Genomic DNA, 14,621 nt, shown 5'->3' with positions numbered 1-14,621 from the left:
GCTGACTATTAATCTGGTACACTTTCCCCACCAACTCCTTGGCTGTGGTCAAATCATATTTTTGCTTAGAAAGGTTCCTAAAGGAGTGAAATGACTTGGAAGTATCTCATCGGCAGCCATGATGAGAGCTGGTCGAATTCTCTAAATGCTAAAGAAAGGTGCTTCACTCCTTCCTTTCTTATCTCCTTTAGCATAGGGTACCCTGGACCATCCTTTATGAGCAGTGGATATTCAATAGAATACAAATTTATGGCACTTCCGCATTGGCTTCATTTTTCAGACCCAGAGGTTGCCCACTGCTTGACACTAGTGATTGAGACCATAAACTCATCTTTATAATGTTTACTGAGGTAATAAATCAAGTGAGAAGTAGGCTCATTTTCTCATAGACTTCTATACAATTGGACTACGGCCCCTGCTGGCTATTAGAAAGTATGCAGGTTTAAGGCACTTCAGCATTGGCTTCACTTTTCAGACCCGGAGGCTACGTCCACTTCTTTTATACAGTCTGTGGTTTGGACTTCAGTCAGCAAAAACTTTGTTTACACTTCTAAAGTATGTTGTGATCTGAATTATTGATTTTTCCCTTATCCTCCTCCTCCTGATGTACGCAGGTGAGGGAGGGAGGGGTGGGTGGAGGCCAACAGTCCTCTACGGCTCCATATCAGCTCAATATCGATTTGTATTCGCTAGACCACGTTCACTTTTCAGCAATCCACTCAAATCTGAAGGATTTAATTTAAATTCCTCTCGAATCGTTACCCTGCCCACATATTCAGTTTCACTGGGAAACACGTCACATGACGAGTACAAAGAGCTCTAACTTTTGTCTCACTGTTACTTTGATGCTTCATGATGGACAGGTTAATAACTTAAACCAGCAAACTAGGCCAAGACTGCAAATGGCGTGTGTACGTGCGTAGGAGTGACTGATCATTTAGCAGGGCCTGTGAGCCTGAACGCAAGCAGTCTCATCGATCTCTTTGCATTTTAAGTTCTCCAAGTAGAAGCTACCTACATCACTTGTGAAAGTTGTACAGTGAGTCATAGATCAACCCGTCACGACTGGTGCCATTGTGTCCATTTGAAAAGTTAATGTATAATTTATACTCGTTTAAGACCGATGGGATGACCGCAGTGTGTCATCAGCTTGGATGAATCGAGTGAAGAGGAATGACCTCGTAAGTAGTCTCTGTTGAAGAATTAATAGGCAATGAAAAAGAAGTATATATTTTGATTTAATCTGAACCTGAGAGGAAACCACTTTACACCTTCTGTTCTGTTAATGTCTGATCTCTGCTTTTATAAAAAAAAAAAATACATATACAGCATATGATGAGGGCTCCTTCTGTTTCATTCCTCTTTCATTTTTACAAGCTGTGTTTTATACTCCAAAAACAGCACTTCTTCATGCTCAAATCAGAGACAAGATGCGTCGGGGTGTTAACATTAGGCATCAAATGGAGTGGCATAATTTAATAAATGGAAAAAGCCTTTCTTGTTGTGAATTTATGGCAGTGTGATTCACTCTAATCTTTCAAGCAATAAAAGACTGCCAAAGCACCCCCATGCCCGTCCCCTACGATGATCTTCATCAATGCATTGTCTGCTGGCTGCAATGTTGTGCTCTCAGACATGACTTAAAACCTGGGTTGTCATTGAAGTTGTAGTTTGCCAGAAACTTTTTTAAAAGTGACCTCTACCTCTATTGTTATTCTACAAGAATTACAATTCGATATCACGATTTATTGCGATTTTTGTTAACTTTTTTTAACACTACACTGTGGGAAAAATTTGAATTATACACTGTATATTATAATATTATATTATAATACTGTATATCAGTCAAATCAAAGAATAAAGACATTTCCCTCACAATTTAGTGGAATTTTCTTTTATTTATATAAATATATATATATATATAACTTCCTTCTACCTCCGCATAAACTCAAATTAAGCAAATATATTGATTCTGGCATTAAAAAATCTATTTAAAAATCGTAAAAAAAAATAATAAATTGCAATACGTGGGTGAATCGATTTTTTTTCCCACCTCTACATCTAAAGCTGCTGATATTTTGTTAGTCAGCCTACCTATGAAAATCAAACCTTCACCAGAAACAGTAAGATAATACACTGGTATTTCTTTCTGCAAATACATCCTTTTTCCCTTTTGACTCCTCTGTTTTCGCTGGTTCATGTTTGCTTATTGCATGCCCCTCAGAAGACACATCTATTCTCAGTATGTTTTCTTGTCTGCCCACTAATTTGCATGTCTTCCCCTCTCGGTGGCTTGTGTACTGTCTCAGCCACACTCACACAGAAAGCCCATGGGATCCAGTAAGTTCGGAGGCCAAGTCAAAGCTTGTGGGAACTGATTTTTACCAATGCATTCTCTTCCTCTCAGATCACCATGTGTCTCAAACTGGGGTCATCTCCAGTGTCCTGAACTGAGATCTGATGTTTATGAGAAATGCAGTCTATACGGCTCTGCTGAATGATGAGCCTCGTGTTTGATAGGAAAGGAAAACACACTGCCATTGGTGACTTTTTTAAATTTTTGAAAGTATACGAGGGGTAATATCACATGGGGTGTATCACATATCACTGACATTGTTTTCTTTGTTACACTTAATGCTTTAGTCCTTATCCTTTTTCTCCTCTTTTGTTCCCTCCATACTGTTGTACATAATCTATTCTTTGTGTTTTGTAGGACTACATTGTTGTGCTGTGGCAGACATACACACTTTTTGTCACAAATCTCCTCAAATGGATCAATATATTTGTCAGGATTTGGTTTTGTATTTAGAATTCTAACTTATGGATACTCAGCCATAATAAATAATTTCCATTTTCAAATAAACGGGATGTTTAAAGGAACAGTGTGTAACATTAAGGAGGATCTATTGGCAGAAATGGAATATAATATTAACAAGCATAATTTCTTTAGTGCATTATCACCTGGAAATCTGAATCGTTGTGTTTTCGTTAGCTTAGAATGAACCGTTTATATCTACATAGCAGCAGGTCCTCTTCACCAGAGCCGGCCGGCATGTTTCTACAGTAGCCCAGAACGGACAAACCAAACACTGGCTCTAAAGAGGGCCTTTCGTGTTTTTTGCGTCGGCCACCGTAGTTCTCCTACACGCTTGGCACACGGAAGAAGTTTCAATTGGTTGCAATCTACAACCTCACCGCTAGACTGCCAGATCCTACACACCTTTAATAATGTTTTAAACTTTGGGTAACGGTATAGAATCGAATAATAGGATTGGTTTTGGAGCCTGAATGTGTCCAATATGAACGTGTCCACTCAACATGCAGCCATTGAGATAAGGTGTCCCTGTCAGCCCAGCAGAAGGAGCTTTAAATCCTAGACACGTGAGAGATTCAAGTCATCCTTATTTGCAGGGTCATTTCTCTCCTGAATTGGCTCATCGTGCAGCCGTGCAGTCAGAGCACTTAATTTTCCTGCTCTTCTCTTCCTCCTTCCTTTGATTTATATTTGATGATCTCATATTGATGCACTATTTGTTCCGTGAGCTGTGAATGAAATAGTGTGACATTTTAATTAAGTTAGAGTTTTACAAGTTTTCTCAGGTGCAGCCTGCAATTGTGGTGTGTGCCGCCGCCACTTTTGTGTCAAACATTAAATGACATGTACACATATGTTCCTATATATTTTTGCCCAGTTGTTTGTAAATTGTGTATTTAGCAGTTCTGGTAAGTTGTGTGAGGAGTAACTGAGCTTTAGTTGCTTTGTGCCTGCTTGTAATAATGGAGAAAATGAGAATTTTGTCCCAGGCAATACTCCTACATCAGCCGTGTTTCCTGTAACTGTTTATTTGTAAATTGTTAATGCATCTTCGATAAATTCGGGTAAACGTTCCCACTGAGGAAACACCACCAAGCAATCTTGTGATGATTTCTCCCCCTTTTTCAAGGGCACAGCAAATTCCGGATTAAAATCGCATTGACTTGACTTGAGAGCTGTGGTTAGGAGAAACAGTGGCACTTCTGTTGTTTTTTGCCGTAGGCTTTGTTTTATTCTCTTGAATTTTAACGCATTGCTAAAGCAATCAAATTTACTGCTGAGGTTGCCACTCGTGTCAGCAAAAATATAGAGTTTATTACAACGACAGAGTCTGACAGATTCAGTATATACAGTATGTCTGTGTTTTTGTATTGACTGACACAATATACTGTATAATTCTTACTCTGTTAAGCCTTAACACCATAACCCCTTAAAACTCCGCCGGCGGGACAGGCTGCTATTCTGTCTTTCAGAGGTTGTTGCGGGCTGACTTTTCAAGCTAGAGTGGAGATACTGGTATCATGTGAAACTAGAAAAACCTAAGAAATCCATTGGTACCAACCATGTCATGCTAAATAACGCTACGAGGTTCTGCAAAATTTTGGCGAGGAAAAACTGGCTTGGCGATTTTCAAAGGCGTCCCTTGACCTCTGATCTCAAGATATGTGAATGAAAATGGGTTCTTAAGGTACCCACGAGTCTCCCCTTTACAGATATGTCCACTTTATGATAATCACATGCAGTTCGGGGCAAAAAACATGCAGTTTTTGAATGCAGTATAAATGTGTTATTTTCGCCTATTCTAAATGATGTATTTGAAATACAATGTATATTTCTGCATACTGGGGTCCCTAAACAGTCTTGGAATTACATAAATTGTGTATCACCGTTCAGCTGAGACTCTTGTGGATCGAAAGAGTCCAATTGTATTCATGTGTGATGATGTTAGTCCCCATAGTAGCCATTTCATTGTAGTGAGACCTTTTTTTGAAACTTGACCTCCCTGTAAAAAATGATGTGTGGTGACTTCTAGGATAATCACAGCCTCATGAAACTTTACAGCCAAAAACTAGAGACCTAGAGCATTCAGAGGATGGATGGCTTCCCTAGGTATATTGACAATAAGGGGGTGTATGAGCAGTTTCCAGATCAGAAGTTGCAATCGCCAAGAAATTCTTGCAGAAACCTCCAAATGTCAAAAGTTTTTTAAACCAAATTACAGCATGGCTTTTTCTATGGTGTACCTCAAGGTCTTGGTGTCTTCATTTTGTATTTTGGGGGAATTTCTGATCATTTTTATCAATTCATTTTTATCTAAGCTGCATCTCAAATTAATCTTCAGTTTTCCCAGCTTTCAGATGATGTACACCACTTTTATGTGACATGTTGACTATTTATCTACCCCTGAACATCCCCTGTCCGCCACCCCGCTAAAAAAGAGTGCGTAATGGTAAGGGGTTAAACAAAAGTGAGACTGCCCGGTGCCATAGCAGCAATATCGGAAGTTGCGTTTCTTTTTTCCTCCCTACTTCTCTTTCTTCTCTTTAAAATCCTTATTATTGTCTCGCACTGTTAAAGAACTTATATTATAACTTTTTTATTGGTCTTCTCTAACACTAAATCATATGCTTACTTTCTGAAAGAAGAACATAATGTCTTTCTCCTAAACATTAATACTGTGCTGCACCAGAAAACATATCGTCATTTACAGTACATTTTTTAATCTCTTTAACTTGGAACAAATTGCTGTTTAATGTGGCAAACCTTCACTATGAGCATTAGCACATTTGCTGTAAGATGATAAAAATCCCACCTAGCCTGTACGCAGCCTTTGTCTCTCCTGAGGTTGACACAAATTAAAATGCATGACTGAATTTGCAATCAGCCTGCAATTTACAACAGGGTTTGTTGATATCCGGTAATGATCGATTGTGAATGCAAAGCGTGATGTTTTAGATTGCAGCAGCGATTATTAATTAATGATGTCAACAGTGGAACGCAAAAACGTAGATCGAAAATGTTCAGAAAATGTGTTTTACTGCCTTTAGATAAGGGCTGGATAGTGTTTATAACTGATCAAAACGGATTTATACAGTGAGTCCTAAAAGAATATGTCAATCAGTGAGTCACAGCAGACGGAAGGAGCTATTCAGACATCACCCGTCTGGAACGAAGAGAATTGGTTGGACGGCTTGGTGTAGTGAGCAGAAAATCTATTTTGAGCACAAAACCCCTTCACAAAAAAACAACAACACGAAGAAAAAGGGACTAATAAGGCTGCCAAAAGGCCATAAGCCAAGGAAAGTCATTACTGCACCAATACCGTTGATAACAAGCGCACTCCTGAGCCTCTGATTTCTCATCCGTCATGTCTTTCACTGTCACTGCTTGTGTAAACACTTTTTCTCCCGAGGCTGATCAATGAAGATGACTTGAATAAGAAGCACAACGTGTGCAGTGTATCCCACGCGCTGACCTCACCACCCAGCTGTATGCCAATGTTAACTTATAGCTCTCCTCATTTGCCAGGCTCCTTGCTAATAGCCTAATAATTTGCAGAGTTGGGAGATTGACAGCCAGTGTTTCCGCTATATTCATTCTAAAGTGGTTGCTGTCTTGACAGCATTTTTGGTCTTGATTGAGTGTTGTTTGTGAGATAATGGCACCTGTCTGGCTGGATGGATGGTTCATTAGAGGGATATTTGTCATCAGCGTGATGCCACAGATGGCGGTGTTCAACACTTAGGGGCATGCTGATAATTCTGAGGCTGCATTAAAACACGAAACTCAATTAAACCATCGTTACCCTGCTAACCCAGCTAAAAATATCATCATCAGCAAGGTGAAGAGAATTAATTATAATCAGATTTCAAGCCATGTTTTGGTATCTAGTGGAGAAAATACAGCCACAAATAAAGCCCCTTTTCAGGCCAGCCAGTGCTCCACCGGTCCAATGTATTTTCTCTGAGACAGATTTATTTTTTATCAGACTTTATAAAAAGCTGAAAAGGTAGATTTTTTTTTTTTATTGCCTCATCTCAAACGTACAGAAATAAGTCTGTTTTTTATTTATAAGGAAAAATAACACTGTCACAAACTGCTGCGCTGCACAGAAATACTGTGAAAAGGTCAGTCAACTCTAGACTCTGCTGGTCAGCACAAGTATTCATAGCATCAAATATATTTGTGGCAATGATTCTGAATGTTTTCTACTAGTATGTTGATTTTGCATACTTTCATCTTATTCCACTTCTATCTCTCTTCAGCAGTTATATTCTGCACATTCCTCACACGATTATTATATGCCCAACCATTTTTCCTGACCTGGTTACCTCTCCTCATAATGCCATGTCAGATATGTAGAAGATCGTTTAGGGAGTTTTCATCAAAAGTTCATCTTCTCTGCTTTGAGTTCAGACAGCCTAATGATATATCTCATATCATCTTATTATTGTCTGCTCTGCTACAGGTTTTGAAATGATATCTTTTTTCAATCAAAGTCATTGTCTGCTGGAGGCTGTACAACTGCAGAGTCCATTCAGCTCAGACTGAAACACCTCAGAAAAGCGATCCATGATAAATGGAATAGAGTAAAGGTTAATCAGGATATTATGTTCGTTGCGAAAAATGTCAAGAGGAAATGCTGACATTTTCAATCTGCGGAAATGTGCCCAGCCTTTGACCAAAATGATGGCGGTGTGTGTAACGTACATGTACTGTGGCAAGGCTGTTGCTTCTATACACCTTTTACAGTAAATGGTAGTTTCATGGCCCTGAAAGAATTTTTTTTTGACTCACAACATCTAATCGCTAATTTAAATAGTGGCTGTTTCATTGACTATTCAATTTGTTCACAATCGTTGCTACTGTGGTTACTTCTAATTCATTAACGTTCACTATAAACACTCATATAATTGATTCAGGTACAGTGTTAGTAGTCTTATAGTGATCACGTATGTTTTGTTGTTGTGCATCGTTTCTCATGCAGATTATCATCAAATTGACATTTGCATTTTTGTAACATGAATACAAAGTTATGAAACGGGCCGCTTTGCTTTTTATTGGCTCGTTGCCAATTATTCTGCCTTTTCCCTCACCGAGGGTGAGGATTACCGTTTTTGGCCGGCTGTGCAGCGTGAGCGTGCATACAGAACGGCGCCCTTTTGCCGGGGCTCCTCGTTCTCTCACTTGGTAGCGACATGGAGGGAGACGGGTGCCGGTCTGCATGTGTGCCACAGAGCCGGTTGAGGATCTGCAAAGTTTTACTTTGGGGGCATTACGTGACCAGGCATTATCAATACACTTGATGAGGGCGGATTCAACCACAGGTACTTTCCCCGTACGCATTGTTTTTTTATTCACAGAAAATTACTTTCTTTTTCCTGTTTTGATATCAATGTACACGCAGCACAGGTATCCAGCCGCAAAGCAGACGGTCTGCAAAGCAAAACAAAACAAATATTCAACTAACAAATTATTTAAACAGCATTTGTATAGGAGTGATTTTCTCCAAAGTTTTTTTATCCATATAAGCGGTTGTTCACTGTAACTGTGATCACTATAAGCTGTTTCCACTGTAATCTTAAAAAAGACAATAAGAGCTACATATTATTTCTTTGTATCTGGTTCTCTATATGATATCAGAGCATTAATATAGCAGCAAACAACTATTTGCAATAAAGATATAGTGGAGTAATGTCTACCTGAGCAGAGAATGAAGTCGCTTTCCCTCTGTGTGTGTTGTTATCCGAATTTCTCTGTGCTTTGTTTACATAGCCGGGCTGGACGTGTGTGCCTTTTTGTGCATGTTCATGCATGTGAGCGTGCTCCGCTAACTAGCTCACGGCCACCGCTCTGCACGGCCCTTATACAGCGGTTACAACTGATAACGCTGTGACGACACACGGCACAGTTGCAGAAGCATAGCACATATCACACTCATTCAGTGCATCAGAGGTTCAGTCTGGGTAGTCATGTGAAAAAATGAATTACAGAATGTAGATTTAAATTACAGCTATAGCAGACAACCCCTCTTTATCAATGACTCTTACTCAAGAAATTACAAGCACAAATTTTCAAACTGATGAAAAAAAAACAGATAAATATACATCGCATACACCTTTGAATTCAAAAGTAGAGGTTATGAATTATTAATATGGCTTTGTATTGTTTACCAAAGGTCATTTGAATGTGCCTCTTGCTCAGGGAAGTTCAGGGATAATAGTGTCATTCATATTCTGTCTGGGTTTTTGTTATTCCAGCTTCACTAAAAGCCTCATTTTTACAGGATATCTGCTGTCATTTCACTCGAGTGGTGTTCCTCCTGCTGAGCTCCGTTCAGCTGATCCATAAAGAGCGATTCTTCATTCAGTACACCTCACTCGTCTCTCTTCTCCTGTCCTGACTTGGCTTTATAACCTTCACTAGGTAATGTCTACAGCGTCTAGAGGTCTGTTTATTGTCTGGAACCGTTTGTCATTGTCCTGACATCATAATTTTCAGCTGCACATAAATAATTGAATTGAATGAACAATCCCATATTTTAGTTTAAGTAGAAAAAATACCATATTTAGTCTGTATTTATAACTTCTGCACTACAGTATATGTGGCAGTGCAACGTATCCTCATGCATGATATCTTACGGAAATTATTCGTCATTTTCCGTGCGTTCTCCTACGAATGTCCGGCAACAAGTGTCAATTTCCGCTCAATACCTGCATACAGTCTTTTCACAATAAACTTCCATTTTCACAGGAAACAACTTAGGTTAGGTTCAGGCAACAAAACTACTTGGTTAGGTTTAGGAAAATATTGTGGTTTGGGTTAAAATACCTACGAAAGTGGCTTTACTTAAGAACGGAAGTTACGTGACAAATCAAAACGTTGACTTCTGGTTTAAGCAGGGTACGAACACCGGTCTCCTGGTGAATGTCTGGTGTTTTCTGACCTACCCATCCTCCCCGACCATTACCTTACGCGGCATTTGTCGCTCTTTATAATTCCTAGTTCACAATTAGGTTGATTACATATGAATTGATTCTGTGGGATATACTCTATATGAATTACAGTGCATTACTTTTTGTATAGAACGGTGTATGAGAACAACCTGAGCAATGACCCAGCTATTGGTCATACTCTGGTTAATGTAAAATTAATTCATTTATTTGCACATTATGAACAGTTGAATTAAACGTCCACTTTTCTTATTGTGCTATTGCGTGCTTAGACTAAAGTTTATAGTGTTGCTCAAAACTTACATCTACATCCAAGCAATAAGATGCACTATAGAGTGCATGACATTCAATTATACAGTATGTTTTAGCTCTCTTTTTTTAATCTCCAGCAAAAACAGCTGCAAGAGTTTATTGAGACAGGACGAGGTTATTATGTAAAATGTAATAACCCACTTTAATTAATCGGGGACAATGAGAAATAGCTCTGGACTTTTGACTCTTACTCTTTAACCTCCATCCTCCCCTAATTAGTCGAGAGACTGGAAACACATTTTGCATACTGTGTTGTGCAAAAAAGTAAAGTTTGTTGGTCCAGATAGCCATTATTTTTAGTGTACACTCCAAGAATGTACCGAGTTTGTAATTTGGAGGGTATGGAAGTTGCATCTTGATAGTGCATACATCATACAGTGCATACAAGTATGGTAGTAGGAAAGGTAGGCAAGTATAAGGAGAGGCTTTGATTATACAGTAGATCCCAATGTGAACAATGGAATCCAAAGTGCATGACGTCTTTCTTTACATTTATTAGGAAGGTTTGTACAAAGTTTCAAGTTCCTGTAATTTACTCACACTAAAATATCATACCTTAAAATACCAATGTGATATACTGCATTTGAGGATTCCATCTTTTGAGCAACAAACATTTGATTTTACAGACCAGTTTTTCACCTAATAGTTCCCAAACGAAAAAGAGGTATTTCTTCACAATGCTACTGCCAGAAGCTCTGTTTCTGCAATCAACTGCAACAGGTGAAAACACAGCAAACTCCACCAGACCATCATAAAAGGGCACTGCACACACTCCAACCTCCTTCTCGGCTTTCCAACCACCAAAGCCGTTCTCTCCTACTTCTTTCCTCTGTTCTGTTCTGTTCTGTTCTGCTCCTTTGAAGGCACACCATTAGTTTCACTTACTGCATTTGTGTCAAATGGCAAATCAATACTAAATCGCCACTGGGATCACAGGATACTCTTAAGTCTTCGTGCTGCTCTCACCTCCCTCGTTTTTATGGGAGTCTGTATTAATTAGTGTAAGCTATGGTTACAGCCTGTGTTGCAAAAGGAAGAGTAGTGCAGACATGTAATGATTTATAACGGAAAAACACTGGCTGGTTTGTGTTGTCAATGAGCAAAAAGTATTTGTACTCATTTCCAGTCAAGTGTATGATTGCTGTGTTTATTTAGGGAGGCATTCATTTAATCTTTTCCACTGTGAAAATTAGCCCTTTGTTGTGGACTATTAACTACAAAGTCTTTCTAAAACCTGAAAGCGTTTTTTTATTTACTCTTTCAATGCATTGTATAGGTGTGGCAGCAGAACTTTGAAATTTCAAACCTTATTTGGGTGAACCGACCCTTTAATCTTCCATTTTCAGCTTTGATTTGTGTCCTCATGCCCTAATGTTTCTCTAGCTCTTTCATCTTTTATCATCACTCTCTTTGAGAGGTTTCTCCATTGCAAATCTCTCTTTTGACCTAAAGTGAATCTCAAACTCTGGCTGAAGAATGAATCATGCGGGGAGATAGATGAGACTTAGAAAGTGAAGCTAAAGGGTAAATGGGCTGGAAATCAGATGCAAGAGGGTTGTACAGGGTGTCTGGCACATGACATGCTGGTGTTTAAAGTGTGTGATGTCAGGGAATCACACACATCCTGGAGAGAAGTTGGTAATCTGTTTTAATTCTCACGTCTCTTTTTTATTGTAAGAGTATTATGTCAACGTGTCAATTACTGGAAAATGTCTGAACGATATTCAAATCCATTGCATTTTTCTCTCTTTGTAAACGCCATCTGACTCCTTCTCATTACAGTGTGTTGTTAAAGCTGCTAAATGTGAGATTAGGAGCATTTCTATTGCCTCCGCACGGCTCTCAACATGGCGATGGCTGAGCCAGTGGCTCGCCGCTAAGGTTGAAAACAAAGGCAACAGTTCGGACAGAGCTAACAGTGTTTACCTGAGAGGGAACCAGAGGGTGGGAGCAGCGCTTCTGCAACGGCGCAGTCAGTCGGGACGGCGTTATTAGCTATAACGGCCGTATGAGAGCAGTGTCAGAGCGGCGGCCGTGAGCTAGTCAGTGGAAAAACCCTCACATGCACTAAAAGCAAGCACCGCTGGCCTGGCTATGTCAACAAAGCACAGAAAAGCTCTGACTACAACACACCGAGAGGGAGAGTGACTTCATTCTCTGCTCAGGTAGACGTTACTCCTCTATATCTTTAAATAGCAAATAGTTTGCTGCTATATTAATGCTCTGAATATTGTATATAGAACCTTTAACAAGAACTTACACACGTAAATCACCTAATATATTTCAGTATTTATCTCACATGTTATAACTATAACATATTATTAATCTGCAGCATGTTCCACATATCAATACTTAAAATGTACTCAACACATGTGGCCAAAGGTCAATGGACACCCCTCTCCATATGATTTGTTGATACCCTTTGTGTTCTTTTGGTCTAGTTTTCCTAGCTTGGACTGGAAATGGATTTTCTGAGTTTGGTGTGAAAGACCTAGCCTGCACAGAAAACTCAGGCACACTGAACACTGACCTCGAGCCCGTATCGACATCAATGCCCAACCTCACTAATGCTCTTGTGGTTGAATGGGAACAAATCCCTGCAGCCAGATTCCAACTTTCAGCAATCACAAACCTAATGTTTAGGTTTCCACATACTTTGGCCATGTAGGTACTTTTTTTGTGCAAGTAATCTGAAAGAGTATATGAAGAGGTGTAATCAAGAGTATTGTTGATTTGTTTTTGTTTTATTCAATATTTATGTTAATATATTCACGGCAGCAATGTTGCATTGTTTCTAAGTTGCTATGACATTGTAAACTTGACATATATTTCAATAATATAAAACCTTAACTACTGGCATATATTTGCATGTCAGAATCTGACCTGACAGCAAATTAGTTCAAAATGGGTTTGACATACACCATAGTGGGCATAAAATTTCAAGCCTGTTTATGCATAATCAAGTTGAGATGAGTTTGAGTGAACAGCTGAGCTCTCTGCCTGAGATGCAAATCATCCAGACACACAGATGGTCTCTCAATCCTTGCTGAAGCCCCCCTAGATGAAAAATATTAAAAATACTGGACTTAATCTATATATAAACTTTGGCAGAATGGGACTTGATGGCAGCATTAATGGATAACAAAAAGATTTGTCTTTCAGTACTTTTGCCATGAGATTTTGGAATCTTGCAAGAATTTGGCAGGTGTTGTGACTGAGAAGTTTTCTTGTACAAAACAAAGACACCGTGTCCGGAGCCTAAGGAAGACTTTAACACTGACACTAGCTCTGCAGCAAAAACTGCTGCAGTAAAAATATTGGTTCTGACTTGTTTTTTTTTGCTTGGTTTCCCTTGAAGGTACTTTGCAGCTTTGTATTACTTTGTTATTAGTTTGCTTTTACATCGCAGGCATCAAGATGGAGGAGAACCTCATTTGTGCCTTAATTAACTTCTCCCAGTTGCACTTTAAACCAGCCTCAACGGAGTACATACTGTACCACGTCTGTGTTGGCATTTCATAAGTAAACTGGACTTTCTGGTTAATATCCCATGTTTCAGATCTCTTAACCGTGTAGCAACATTCCACACTAAAGCTGGGCATACAGTGTGCAATTTTAGCCCTTTTTTTTGGCCCAAATTTTGAGCGGCACGACTCATTTTACAGTCGGATCGAATTTCAGTTTCGTCGGGCTGACTACAGGCTCTCGCACAGTTGAAGCAGATCCACAAGATGATTACCAAACGTCAGTGCCTTTTTTTGTACTTTTTTACAGTAATCAGAGAGTAGCTATCAACATAACAATGTACAATATATATAGTAAAACGTAGATAGCTTACCTTCAATTTTCTCTGCAAAATGGACAAGCCATACTGTCCATATCTTCCTAGCCACCTGTGAGTCCATATACACTCTCTTTTTTTAGACGTTTCAGCAGACAGGATGGCACAGATGATCAAGGCAGCACGTTTCTGCCTTGTTCGCATTGTGACCCGTACAGACCTCTGCCAGCAAACAAACTTTACCTGCCTCACAGCTTTCAAACAAATCTTTATTGACAACTGTCAACAGCCAGACGGGGACCGACGTGCCATGTTTTTTTCTGTATTTTACATGTACAGTGTGATCAATCAGGTCGTGGCTGATGATCGGATCATACAATGTGAGCACATAAATCGTGAGCAACATATCTAAAATCCTACAGTGTATGCCCAGCTTCAAGCAACGCTGTTTTTCCAGAGTACTATTGACAGTTTGAAGAAAACCCTGGCCATTTGCACCAGTTCCCTCTTCTTTTAATCATGTGTCCATGTAGTATTTGGTTTATAAAGCAGCAACAACTGACATACATGAACACAAGCAATGACACAATTGGTCATTCAGAAAAAAAAGTTCTCTCTGAAGCTGCAATCTACACCGAGATAAATTGCTTTTTTCGCTACACGCTCCAATGATTGCAAAGGAAGCATTTCACACTTGGTGAAGTTTAACAAAGTCGATACATCTATCGTTGGAAATACTGTGACAAAACCTTCACGTGTT

This window comes from Sebastes fasciatus, chromosome 3 (genome assembly GCF_043250625.1).
Source record: "Sebastes fasciatus isolate fSebFas1 chromosome 3, fSebFas1.pri, whole genome shotgun sequence".
Classification (NCBI taxonomy): domain Eukaryota; kingdom Metazoa; phylum Chordata; class Actinopteri; order Perciformes; family Sebastidae; genus Sebastes; species Sebastes fasciatus.
Note: the sequence above shows the minus strand (reverse complement) of the source record.